The sequence below is a fragment of the Bombina bombina genome, chromosome 5, assembly GCF_027579735.1.
Source record: "Bombina bombina isolate aBomBom1 chromosome 5, aBomBom1.pri, whole genome shotgun sequence".
In the NCBI taxonomy this organism is placed as follows: domain Eukaryota; kingdom Metazoa; phylum Chordata; class Amphibia; order Anura; family Bombinatoridae; genus Bombina; species Bombina bombina.
The window spans coordinates 445,050,715-445,064,338 of record NC_069503.1 but is presented as its reverse complement, the minus strand read 5'-3'; the positions used below and the strand labels follow the sequence as shown (position 1 = coordinate 445,064,338).

Genomic DNA, 13,624 nt, shown 5'->3' with positions numbered 1-13,624 from the left:
CACATATATACACACACACACATAAATACACACACATATATACACACACACTCATAAATACACACACACACATACAAACACACATACATATATACATACACACATATATACACACACATACATAAATACACACACATATATACACACACACACATAAATACACACACACACACATACAAACACACATACATATATTCACTCACACACACACATATATACACACACATACATAAATACACACACATATATACACACACACACATAAATACACATACATAAATACACACACATATATACACACACACACATAAATACACACACATATATACACACACACACAAACACACATACATAAATACACTCACACACACACACACACATATATACACACACAGATACATAAATACACACACACACACAAACACTGGCCTAGTTTTAGGCTACCGCCGGTATTTGGAGTCAGTCAAAAAAGGGTCTAACGCTCACTTTTCAGCCGCGACTTTTCCATACCGCAGATCCCCTTACGTCAATTGCTTATCCTATCTTTTCAATGGGATCTTTCTAACTCCGGTATTTAGAGTCGTGTCTGAAGTGAGCGTTAGAAATCTAACGACAAAACTCCAGCCGCAGAAAAAAGTCAGTAGTTAAGAGCTTTCTGGGCTAACGCCGGTTCATAGAGCTCTTAACTACTGTGCTCTAAAGTACACTAACACCCATAAACTACCTATGTACCCCTAAACCGAGGCCCCCCCCACATCGCCGACACTCAATTACATTTTTTAACCCCTAATCTGCCGACCGCCACCTACGTTATCCTTATGTACCCCTAATCTGCTGCCCCTAACACTGCCGACCCCTATATTATATTTATTAACCCCTAATCTGCCCCCCACAACGTCGCCGCCAGCTACCTACACTTATTAACCCCTAATCTGCCGTCCGCACGCCGCCGTCAGCTACATTATAGCTATGTACCCCTAATCTGCTGCCCTAACATCGCCGACCCCTATATTATATTTATTAACCCCTAACTTGCCCCCCACAACGTCGCCGCCACCTACCTACAATAATTAACCCCTAATCTGCCGACCGCAAAGAGCCGCCACCTACATTATAGCTATGTACCCCTAATCTGCTGCCCCTAACACCGCCGACCCCTATATTATATTTATTAACCCCTAATCTGCCCTCCCTAACATCGCCGACACCTAACTTCAATTATTAACCCCTAATCTGCAGACCGAATCTCGCCGCTATTCTAATAAATGTATTAACCCCTAAAGCTAAGTCTAACCCTAACACTAGCACCCCCCTAAGTTAAATATAATTTAAATCTAACGAAATTAATTAACTCTTATTAAATAAATTATTCCTATTTAAAGCTAAATACTTACCTGTAAAATAAACCCTAATATAGCTACAATATAAATTATAATTATATTATAGCTATTTTAGGATTTATATTTATTTTACAGGTAACTTTGTATTTATTTTAACCAGGTACAATAGCTATTAAATAGTTAAGAACTATTTAATAGCTACCTAGTTAAAATAATTACAAAATTACCTGTAAAATAAATCCTAACCTAAGTTACAATTAATCCTAACACTACACTATCAATAAATTAATTAAATAAAATACCTACAATTACCTACAATTAAACCTAACACTACACTATCAATAAATTAATTAAATACAATATCTACAAATAAATACAATGAAATAAACTAAGTTACAAAAAATAAAAAAATATTTACAAACATAAGAAAAATATTACAACAATTTTAAACTAATTACACCTACTCTAAGCCCCCTAATAAAATAACAAAGCCCCCCAAAATAAAAAATGCCCTACCCTATTCTAAATTACAAAAGTTCAAAGCTCTTTTACCTTACCAGCCCTGAACAGGGCCCTTTGCGGGGCATGCCCCAAGAAATCAGCCAATCGGATTGAACTTGATTCTGATTGGCTGATTCTATCAGCCAATCAGAATTTTCCTACCTTAATTCCGATTGGCTGATAGAATCCTATCAGCCAATCGGAATTCGAGGGATGCCATCTTGGATGACGTCCCTTAAAGGAACCGTCATTCGTCAGGAAGTCGTTGTCGGAAGAAGATGGGTCCGCGGTGGAGGTCTTCAAGATGGAGCCGGTCCTCATCGGATGAAGATAGAAGATGCTGCTTGGAAGAAGATGGTTGCCGGTCCGGATCTACTCTTCTTCCCGGATAGGATGAAGACATTGGAGCCTCATCTGGACTTCTTCAGCCGTCGGATGATGGATGTCTAGCCCCCGCTTGGGCTTAGATGAAGATATCGGAGCCAGGACGGATCGGTCATACCTGGCATGGTGAAGACAAGGTAGGAAGATCTTCAGGGGCTTAGTGTTAGGTTTATTTAAGGGGGGTTTGGGTTAGATTAGGGGTATGTGGGTGGTGGGTTGTAATATTGGGGGGGGTATTGTATGTGTTTTTTTACAGGAAAAAGAGCTGAATTTCTTGGGGCATGCCCCGCAAAGGGTCCTGTTCAGGGCTGGTAAGGTAAAAGAGCTTTGAACTTTGGTAATTTAGAATAGGGTAGGGCATTTTTATTTTGGGGGGCTTTGTTATTTTATTCGGGGGCTTAGAGTAGGTGTAATTAGTTTAAAATTACATAGAACAGGATGTAGCTGGGTCACAGTTAGAGGGCGAAGTAAGCGGAAGAGACAGGCCAGTTCTGAGCTGGTACACCCCAATAGATTTGCAAGATTAAGTGAAGATGTTGGGGATATCAGTTCAGGGGTGGCAGTGTCAGAGAGGGCCGTGTTGCCTAGTATAGTGAACAGTCCTTTAGCTGTGGAAGAGGAGCATACTATGGTGGGCAGTCCTTCAGTCATGGAAGAGGGGCATACAAGTCAGGGCCAGAGGCAGATGTTGGTGGTAGGAGACTCTATTATAAGGAAGGTTGATAGGGTAATTTGTCATCCAGACCCTTTACATAGAACAGTTTGCGGTCTTCCAGGGGCTCGTGTTAGGCATATTGTGGAGCGTATTGATAGATTGTTAGAGGGATGCGGGTCTGATCCTGCAGTCATGGTGCATATTGGTACTAATGAAGAAATCAGTGGGAGATGGAGAGTCCTAAAAAATGACTTCAGGGAGTTAGGTAGCAAGCTTAAAGCAAGGACATCCAAAGTAATATTTTCTGAGATATTACCAGTGCCGTGTGTTAACTCAGTAAGGCAGAAGGAGCTAAGGTCTGTTAATTCATGGCTAAAAACATGGTGTAAAAATGAGGGGTTTGACTTTTTAGAACACTGGGCTGATTTTTCACTAGGGTACAAATTGTACAGTAAGGATGGATTGCACCTGAATGACATGGGTGCAGGTGTGTTGGGGGAAAGGATGGTAGCACGTTTAGAGAACCTTTTAAACTAGGCAAAGGGGGGAGGGTCAATTTGAACAAAATAGAACAGAGAGATCAGTGTCTGAATATGTCTCTCCATTAATATCTCAAGGAAGGGATGACTTAAGAAATGTCACATTAGAAAGTATAGAGGAAAGTACACCAAGTAGCAGCAGAAAGCACATGAAAATTAAATGTATGACAACAAATGCAAGAAGCATGACAGGTAAAATGGGGGAGCTGACGCTCTTAGTTGCAGAAGAGGACTATGATGTTATCAGTATAACTGAAACTTGGTGGGATGATTCACATGACTGGGCAGTTAACTTAGAGGGGTATACATTATTTAGGAGGGACAGGAATAATAAAAGGGGTGGAGGAATCTGCATGTATATTAAACCTGACCTTAAACCTACAATAAGGGAAGATAGTTATGATACAAGTGACAATGTAGAGACCCTGTGGGTTGAAATAAAGAGTGGGGGGAAAAATCCTAAAAAAATATTACTAGGAACATGCTACAAGCCTCCCAACATTAGTGACCCAGAGGAAACTCAACTACTAATGCAAATAGGTAAGGCTGCTAATAACAGTGCTGTAATTATGGGAGATTTTAACTACCCTGATATAAACTGGGCCAATGAAACTAGTAATTCAGCTAAGGGGGATAGATTTTTAAATGTTCTCAGGGATAACTTCTTGTCACAATTAATAGAGGAGCCAACTAGGAGTAAAGCTATATTGGATTTAGTGCTATCAAACAATACAGATATAATATCAAACATAGAAATCAAAGAACATTTGGGTAACAGTGATCATAACATGGTCACATTTGAAATCTCTTTTCATATGCAGTGTTTTAAAGGCTTAACTAAGACTTTTAATTTCAAGAAAGCAAAATTCAACGATTTAAGGAAATCATTAAATAATATAAATTGGGACAATGTATTTTCTAATAAAAATACAGAGGATAAATGGATAATATTTAAAAATTTGTTAAATAAATATACATATCAATACATACCATATGGTTATAAAAATAAAAATAAAAAAAATAAGCCGTTATGGCTAAATATAAATGTGTTAAAAGAAATTAGGAAAAAACGTAGGGCATTTAAATTATTAAAAGAAAATAGTACAGACTCAGCATACAATATTTATAAGGAATGTAACAAAGCATGCAAAAAAGCAATCAAATTAGCCAAAATTGAATATGAAAAATTAATTGCCAAGGATTCTAAGTCTAACCCTAAAAGGTTCTTTAAGTACATAAATAGCAAAAAATCTAAGAAGGATAATATAGGTACATTAAAATGTGTGGAGGGTAGCATGATAAATAATGACAGGGAGAAGGCTGAGGTACTAAACCAGTTTTTTTCTTCAGTATACACAAGAGAGGAACCATTGAATGATACTTTGGAACAGAATAGAACATGCCAGTCCATACCACTAACTGGGTTTTGTTTAGAGGATATCAGGAAAAAACTAAAAAATATTAAGGTAAATAAAACTCCAGGCCCAGATGGAATACACCCAAGGGTGTTAAGGGAACTTAGCACTGTTATAGACAAACCTTTACTCTTAATTTTTCAAGACTCATTATCCTCAGGCATGGTACCCCAGGATTGGCGTAAAGCTGATGTGGTGCCACTCTTCAAAAAGGGAAGCAGGGATGATCCAGGAAGCTATAGACCAGTTAGTCTGACATCAATAGTGGGGAAGATATTTGAAGGGATTATAAGGGATTATATTGATGAGCATATTCGTGTAAACAAGATTATGAGTTCTAATCAGCATGGCTTTAGGAGAAATAGATCATGTCAAACTAATCTAATTAGATTCTACGAGGAAGTAAGTAAAAATATAGATAAAGGGGAATCAGTTGATGTGATATACTTAGATTTTGCAAAGGCATTTGATACAGTGCCACATGAGAGATTAATGCACAAAATTAAGGGACTGGGAATAGCTGAAAATGTTAGCTCATGGATAAATAACTGGATAAAAGATAGGGAGCAACGAGTAGCAGTAAATGGATCATACTCAGATTGGACAAAGGTAATCAGTGGCGTCCCCCAGGGATCAGTACTGGGCCCTGTTCTTTTTAATATTTTTATAAATGACTTGGAGCAAGGATTAAATAGCGACATCTCTATTTTTGCAGATGATACTAAGTTAAGTAAGGTCATTAGGTCAGAGCAGGATGAACTCTCTTTGCAAAGGGATTTGCTAAAATTAGAACTATGGGCAAGTGAATGGAAAATGAGATTTAATACGGAAAAATGTAAGGTTCTACATTTTGGAAGTAAAAATAAGCAGGCTATGTATTTTTTAAATGGGACAAGACTTAGCCAAACACAGGAGGAAAGGGATTTGGGAGTAGTAATAGATAACAAGCTAAAGATGAGTGCACAATGCAGGGCAGTGGCTTCAAAGGCTAATAAGATACTAGCATGTATTAAAAGAGGCATAGATTCAAGGGAGGAAAGCATAATTCTGTCATTATATAAAGCCCTGGTAAGACCTCACCTTGAGTTTGGAGTGCAGTTCTGGGGACCGATTGCTAAAAAAGATATTGCAGAACTAGAAAAAGTTCAGAGAAGGGCCACAAAGCTAATAAGGGGATTGGAGAAATTAACCTATGAGGAGAGGCTAGCCAAACTGGGTCTGTTCTCTTTAGAAAAAAGGCGCTTGAGAGGTGACATGATTACTTTATATAAATATATTCAAGGCCCATATACAGAGATGGCAGAAGCTCTTTTTATTCCAAGAAAATTGGTTCTGACAAGAGGTCATAATTTAAGGTTGGAGGAAAGGAGATTTAATCTCCTGCAACGGAAACGTTTTTTCACTGTAAGAGCAATAAAATTGTGGAACTCATTACCAAAGGAGGTAGTGAATGCCAATACCATAGATACATTTAAAAATAGTCTGGATAAATTTCTGTATATAAACAAAATTCATGGATATGATTGCTAGTATTAAATGGGTCACATTTTAATGGGGTTATTTAAGCTTAACTGGAGCTTTTTGTAAGTATTTTAGATTTGTATAGGTTGAACTTGATGGACTTCAGTCTTTTTTCAACCTTATCTACTATGTTACTATGTTACTATGTAATATTTTTCTTATGTTTGTAAATATTTTTTTTATTTTTTGTAACTTAGTTCTTTTTTATTTTTTGTACTTTAGTTAGTTTATTTCATTGTATTTATTTGTAGATATTGTATTTCATTAATGTATTGATAGTGTAGTGTTAGGTTTAATTGTAGGTAATTGTAGGTATTTTATTTAATTAATTTATTGATAGTGTAGTGTTAGGTTTAATTGTAACTTAGGTTAGGATTTATTTTACAGGTAATTTTGTAATTATTTTAACTATTTTAGCTATTAAATAGTCCTTAACTATTTAATAGCTATTGTACCTGGTTAAAATAAATACAAAGTTACCTGTAAAATAAATATAAATCCTAAAATAGCTATAATATAATTATAATTTATATTGTAGCTATATTAGGATTTATTTTAGAGGTAAGTATTTAGCTTTAAATAGGAATAATTTATTTAATAAGAGTTAATTAATTTCGTTAGATTTAAATTATATTTAACTTAGGGGGGTGTTAGTGTTAGGGTTAGACTTAGCTTTAGGGGTTAATACATTTATTAGAATAGCGGTGAGCTCCAGTCAGCAGATTAGGGGTTAATGTTTGAAGTTAGGTGTCGGTGATGTTAGGGAGGGCAGATTAGGGCTTAATACTATTTATTATAGGGTTAGTGAGGCGGATTAGGGGTTAATAACTTTATTATAATAGCGGTGCGTTCCTCTCGGCAGATTAGGGGTTAATAAGTGTAGGCAGGTGGAGGCGACGTTGTGGGGGGCAGATTAGGGGTTAATAAATATAATATAGGGGTCGGCGATGTTAGGGCAGCAGATTAGGGGTACATAGGGATAATTAAAGTAGCGGCGGTTTACGGAGCGGCAGATTAGGGGTTAATAATAATATGCAGGGGTCAGCGATAGCGGGGGCGGCAGATTAGGGGTTAATAAGTGTAAGGTTAGGGGTGTTTAGACTCGGGGTACATGTTAGAGTGTTAGGTGCAGACGTAGGAAGTGTTTCCCCATAGCAAACAATGGGGCTGCGTTAGGAGCTGAACGCGGCTTTTTTGCAGGTGTTTTTTTTTTCAGCTCAAACAGCCCCATTGTTTTCTATGGGGGAATCGTGCACAAGCACGTTTTTGAGGCTGGCCGCGTCCGTAAGCAACTCTGGTATCGAGAGTTGCAGTGGCGTTAAATATGCTCTACGCTCCTTTTTTGGAGCCTAACGCAGCCATTCTGTGGACTCTCAATACCAGAGTTATTTTAAAGGTGCGGCCAGAAAAAAGCCAGCATTAGCTACGTGGGTCGTTACCGACAAAACTCTAAATCTAGCCGACTGTTTTTAAAATCACGAACTCTGGATCAAATCAAAAGCAGCATCTGCTTTTGTGATTATTAATATAAGATTTGTATCAGAAGAGTCTTATTACCATAATGACAAAAACTGTGATTATAAAGACAACAATATTGGACTATGTTCTTGTCTAAGGCTAAGACCCTTCTATAGTGGGAGCTATAATACATTTTAGTCTGTTATTTTATTCCTACATGGAAGAATAGCTGTATAGTAAATCAGATCATCACAGTAAGCAGCATTAAAAAGAGGAACTATGCCCTCATGAGAGTGCCCCTTAACTGAGTTTCACAAAACGTTTCCTCAAAGGACTCCTATTGCCCAATTTTCCCTAACTAAGCAGTCAATGAACTTATCTATTCATATTTTAGAATCAGATAATTTTTAAAGGTGTATTCACCCTCACAATACTTTAGTCTATAAAGGTCAGATACCACCTGGGCAGAAGAAGCAAAAAATCTGTCCAGAAGGGTAATCAAGCCAGAGGCCATAGAGAGGAGGTCAGAAGATCCAGAAGTAGGGTCAGGAAAGTAAGGAGCCGGTAACATGACTCAGACACAAAATAAGTACACTTCCAAGGATAATATTCTAGGGCACCAGCAATAACTAACCCTAGTCAAAAATAGATACTTTGGTGTAGATTTATAAAGCAGCGAATGCTGCAATCTACCCTGAAGTTTCAGGTCTGCTTGAAACTTAAGTTAAGAAGCCCGCTGCTCCTTAACTCATCTGCCACCTCTAAGGTGGCGTACAGCAATCATCCCGATCAGAATGGTCGGCATGATTGACACCCCCTGCTAGCGGCTGATTGGCCGTGAATATGCAGGGAGCCGCATTGCACAAGCATTTCACCAGAAATGCTTATGCAATGATAAATGTCGACAGTGTATGCTGTCTGCATTTATCAATGTCGGGTGGACATGATCCGCTACAGATAAATCTAACACCTTAATTTCTCTAAAACAAGTGCATGAGAAAAGGACGTGCCAGACCACAAAATTATACCACAAGTTTTACTGTGGTGCAAAAGCATGATAAAGTGGCTGTAACAGCAGCTAGAAGAATGTTGCACCGGTAAACAAACCCGAGCATGTAGCGACAGGCGTGACAACATTGAACTCCATATTTTTAGGTGAATCAGTTTGTTAATAACATTAGAATCACTACTTGTGCCCCTCTCTGAGACGTAAAATCTCATGTTACTATCTATTTTTCAATCCCAGTTGCTACTTACTGTAACAATGTTCTAGTGACCATAGCCTTTTGTAAATGTTTTTGTTTTCTAAAACAACCAGTGGTTCATCCAATATCCTATTGAAGGGTAGAGAAACATACACCCTGCTCTACATCAGGGGAGTTAGACAGTGCTTGACTGGACATTTAACCTGGCACTGTTTACCCAGAAGATGAGCTCTAGACAACAAGTAGCTTTAAGGTTATTATTAAATTGCTCCACTTAAAATTTGTTGAGTTCCTTTAAAATCAGCTCATGTAAGTTTATTATTAAGTTAATTGTTTGTTCTTTGTTTTTTTTTTGTTCTTTATTAACAATGGTCATTGCATACATAGCAAATATATAAGTGTTCTATGGTAGTAACCTGTGTAACAATGAGAAAACTTTGTTTATTCTTTTTTTTTTTTTTTTTTAATATATTTTTATTGAGTTTTACAAATAAATACAAACAAACAATTTGTCCACATCCAAAATCTGAAGAAAAAAAGGGAAAGGAGAACAGGAGAGCAAGAACATATATAAAATATTCAGGTTAATATAGTGCATCGTATACATTACCATTTAAAAACCAAGCGAGAAAGAAAAAAAAAAAGGAAAATATAATCATCTTGAGTCCTAGTGAGAAACAGTGCATATTGTGCTTATAAAAACTAAAAACAAAGAGGACCCTGTTTCCATAAATACATATGTCTGTATGTTACAATATGAATAATCATTTGAGGTTAAAGAGATTACCTTCCTTCTTAGGCTAAGGGTAATGCAAAACAGTGAATATACACAAGTCCGTATACTGTTGAATACAATCAAAATGAACCAAATCAGTGAATTAATAATATCTGTGACAAAAAAAGAAAAAAAGAAGAAGAGAATAAAAAAGAAATCTCTTACTACTATCTATTAATGTAAACATCCAAATTTGGTTAAAAATCATATAGTGTAGTCAGGTGGCACTGAGTAAAGTCCCTATACTTTCATCGACTCAATTCTTTTCTCGCCAACATTCCCCACATTATGTGTGCACTACCCACTGTAGAATATGACCTGGTTACCTCATTTCATGTACATAGCCAGGTAGCCAATGTGACCGAACCATCCAAAACATAAAACAGTAAAAACACAAAAACACACAAACAAAACAAACCAAGGAAGAAAGAGAGGGAAAAAAAAAAAAAAACCCTCCTCTCGTCTCCCCAACCCCAACTTTGTTTATTCTAATGATCTTGCCCTTTCAGTGATGAGAGAAACATTTGTATGAAAGGTACTGAATTTACTGTGAAACTTACTTTGTATATAGTTTTTTTGAACTATTACAAAACAGAAACCCTTTTCATGGAACACACATTATAAGTTGTGTAAATTTATTTTGAAAACCTGTCCCTTCACACTGTGAGCCCTATACTTTCCTATGTAAGACACATCGCCACTCATAAGTACTATGGGGTTCTGCACACTTTTTTGTAACATTTCATCCGGAGGAAGCTTTGTTAGACTGGCAAGACTGAAGTGAGCATTTCTCAGTGCATCCTTTTTATAATTAGGTCCATAATGTTTATCTATTTTTTATCAATTAAATTGTAGCATTGTCAAATGTTATTTCTTTGGACACTGTGAAAAAATATTGGCAATACCAGCATTTTTGTCCAGATGACTCTAACCCAAGGAAACCATTTGCACACACCTCTGATCCCACCATGTATTATTGCAACTTATTACTGAAGCACATTTTTAATTCTTGCAAATAAGATACACAGATCATTTTGAAATATGTGATATCAGTTAGTTGTTGTCTTATAATTGCTTCTTTAGCTGTAATTATTTTGGATTTAACATTGTTGAAATATACTGCATAATAGGAGTATTCCCATCCATTAGCAACTGAAATATGCTTTGGATTTTATTACCTAGCCAATTGTTTCATTTGACAGATCATTTAAGCCATGGAAAGGAATGAAATTACTGAAAAAGGTTTATAGTTTTACTGTTAATCTTATTTGCATTATAAGAGTATTTATGATTTATTATCTATGAGCATTTAAATAGACATTAAATTCAAAATGTAATCTTGATGTAAAATATTAAGGCAAATAAATATTGATATATATATACTGTATAAGAGCTAGGAAAGGGAGGGCACTCTCAGGATTTATATACATCAAAGTTAGTTTATTGTTTTTAACAACAACGTTAGAAAGTTGTGGTGTTGTGTGCGGCTGCAAGTCGCCGTTGTGAGTTGTTCAACTGTCTTGATGAAGGCTTCTATGTAAGCCGAAACGTCGACCTATCCTTATGACTTTCTAACGTTGTTGTTATAAACAATAAACTAACTTTGATGTATATAAATCATGAGAGTGCCCTCCCTTTCCTAGCTCTTATCTACAATCCATTGAGGATTGCACCCAGGTGCTTCATTATTAGTTGAAGCTGGAGTGCTGGAACACGTGCTAATTGGATATATATATATATATATATATATATATTCATATTCATTATCTATTTTGCCCCCTTTGGCTTTAAAATACCACGGAAAATTGTGCTTGTACCACTTGCCCCAGAAAAGCTGGTGCACTCTGATCATACTGAAATTTTGTGAATTGTATCTCACCTGGCAATATTCTACACTACAGTGATTAGTGCAGAGCACAACCTCATTTACATAGGCCCCTAAGTTGACACCTCATTTGAGACCAGGAACATGGATTCCACCAGACTTTAAGGAATATGTCTCTGAATTGCTCTCGATTTTCAAAATCTTGCAAAGAGCAGTATACTTTAAAATATTTATTAATTACAGATATGTGTTATAAATGTAATGTCTAAAGAGCATTGCAATAACTGATGTGTTTTTCTAAGTAAGAAAACATATAACATGCCCAGTGTGTATTCATACACATTCTACACTATATAGTATCAGAATGATATTTTGTGTTTAAGTCTTGAGTCTTCTCGATAAACTAGATGAAGAGTGTTTCCAAAGATGATAACCATACAAAAAACTAATAATGTGCACAATCTGATCAATTAATCTTAAGATAGAAGTAGACATACTTCACTGGAATGCTGATGTGTTATGTTTCAAAGTGACCTTGCTAGTTTAATTAACTGTATTGCCAAGCTAAAAAAAAAAAAGGAATATATAGATTTGTGCTTGTAAGCCTGAGATTTAATTCAGCAGACCCTTATTATAGTGCTAATAAATCATTTAAAAGTCTGATGTAATTTAGCTAATTTATTCTCTTATCTGCTTAGGATTCAGTTGTGCAATAATATGATACTCTGTTTTTGATGTTAAATGAACCATATGTGTTTGAATGTTCTATGAAAGGATTTCATCCACTCCACTTTACAAATTAGAATGCGTTTATTTTTTAGAAATATAGCTTTGAGTCATTTTGTCATTTTTTTTAATGTCATATTAGATTGGCCTTCCCAAAAGAGGTACAACTAATATGTAAAGGGATATGCAAGTATTTTATACTGTGTTGCAAATTAATGTAAATAAGTTTTACAATATTTTTTATTTGGGAAATTGGAAATTATTGTACTGTTAAAAAATGTGTTATGCATGTGAGGGGTGTCTTTTAATAAAACAGTGAAAATTATTTTTTATTACCCAGTGAGCAACCATGCCTCAATGCCTATATGCTCTTCCTTTTAATTAAAAAAATAAACATCTTTTTTTTATCTTTGGTTTATGCAATATTAATAAATAAATTAATGAATTAATTAATTAATTAATTAACTAAATGTTCCATGTGAACTGGCACAGCACATGTAGGAAACAATTTAATTCTAGAACAATAAAGGAGTATTTTAAATTCAAAGTTAAATCGTATGCAGTTCTTTTATGTCATATACCAGGGATCAGCAACCCTGGCACCCCAGATGTTTTGGAACTACATTTCCCATGATGCTTAGACACTCTTTAGGCTAGCTTAGTATAATGGGAAATGTAGTTCCAAAACACCTGGGGGGCCGAGGTTGCTGACCCCTGTCATATACCTTTCTGATTGTTACAGTCTACAATATATAGGCCTTACTTCACACAAAGTGGGAGGTGGAGCAAACACCTTAGAATTGTTACTAAAAAAAAAAGGGTTTTCTTTACACAGTGAACCATAAAATGTTTTGTATTACCCTGATAGAACATATTCTCAAGTACGCATTACACCATTTTTTTGTGATTTAAACAACATGAGGCCTTCTGGATATAAAATGTAACTCCAGGGTTCCTAATTAGTTAAGTCTCGTGTTTTGTAAGAGACAACCCTCCCCTTTAGACAAGAGGAATCAGTGCTGCACAAAATTCTGTGGGGGAAGAAGCCTGTTTTCTCCAGGAGTGAAGAAGGCCTCAATCTACTTGCCATGAAAGTTCTCAGCTGGAAGGGTTTTAAAAAGTGTCTCTTAGATTCAGTAAAGCAAATACTTAAGCATGTAGGAAAGGTATGTGAAGTTCAACCCCAGAGTAAGAGGATGGTGTGACCTATACTATGGTGGGTGTTGTAAACTGTTCCTGTGTCCCTATTAGTTGGATTAGGCTGACTGCTCCCATAGAAT

The 13,624-nt window shown here is 36.1% G+C and overlaps 1 protein-coding gene across 1 annotated transcript in view; it reads left to right on the top strand.

Moving 5' to 3' along the window:
• Positions 1-13,624, top strand: part of SPATA48 (spermatogenesis associated 48) — a 113,657-nt gene that overhangs the window by 45,589 nt on the left and 54,444 nt on the right. The gene's annotated exons all lie outside the window — the stretch shown is intronic.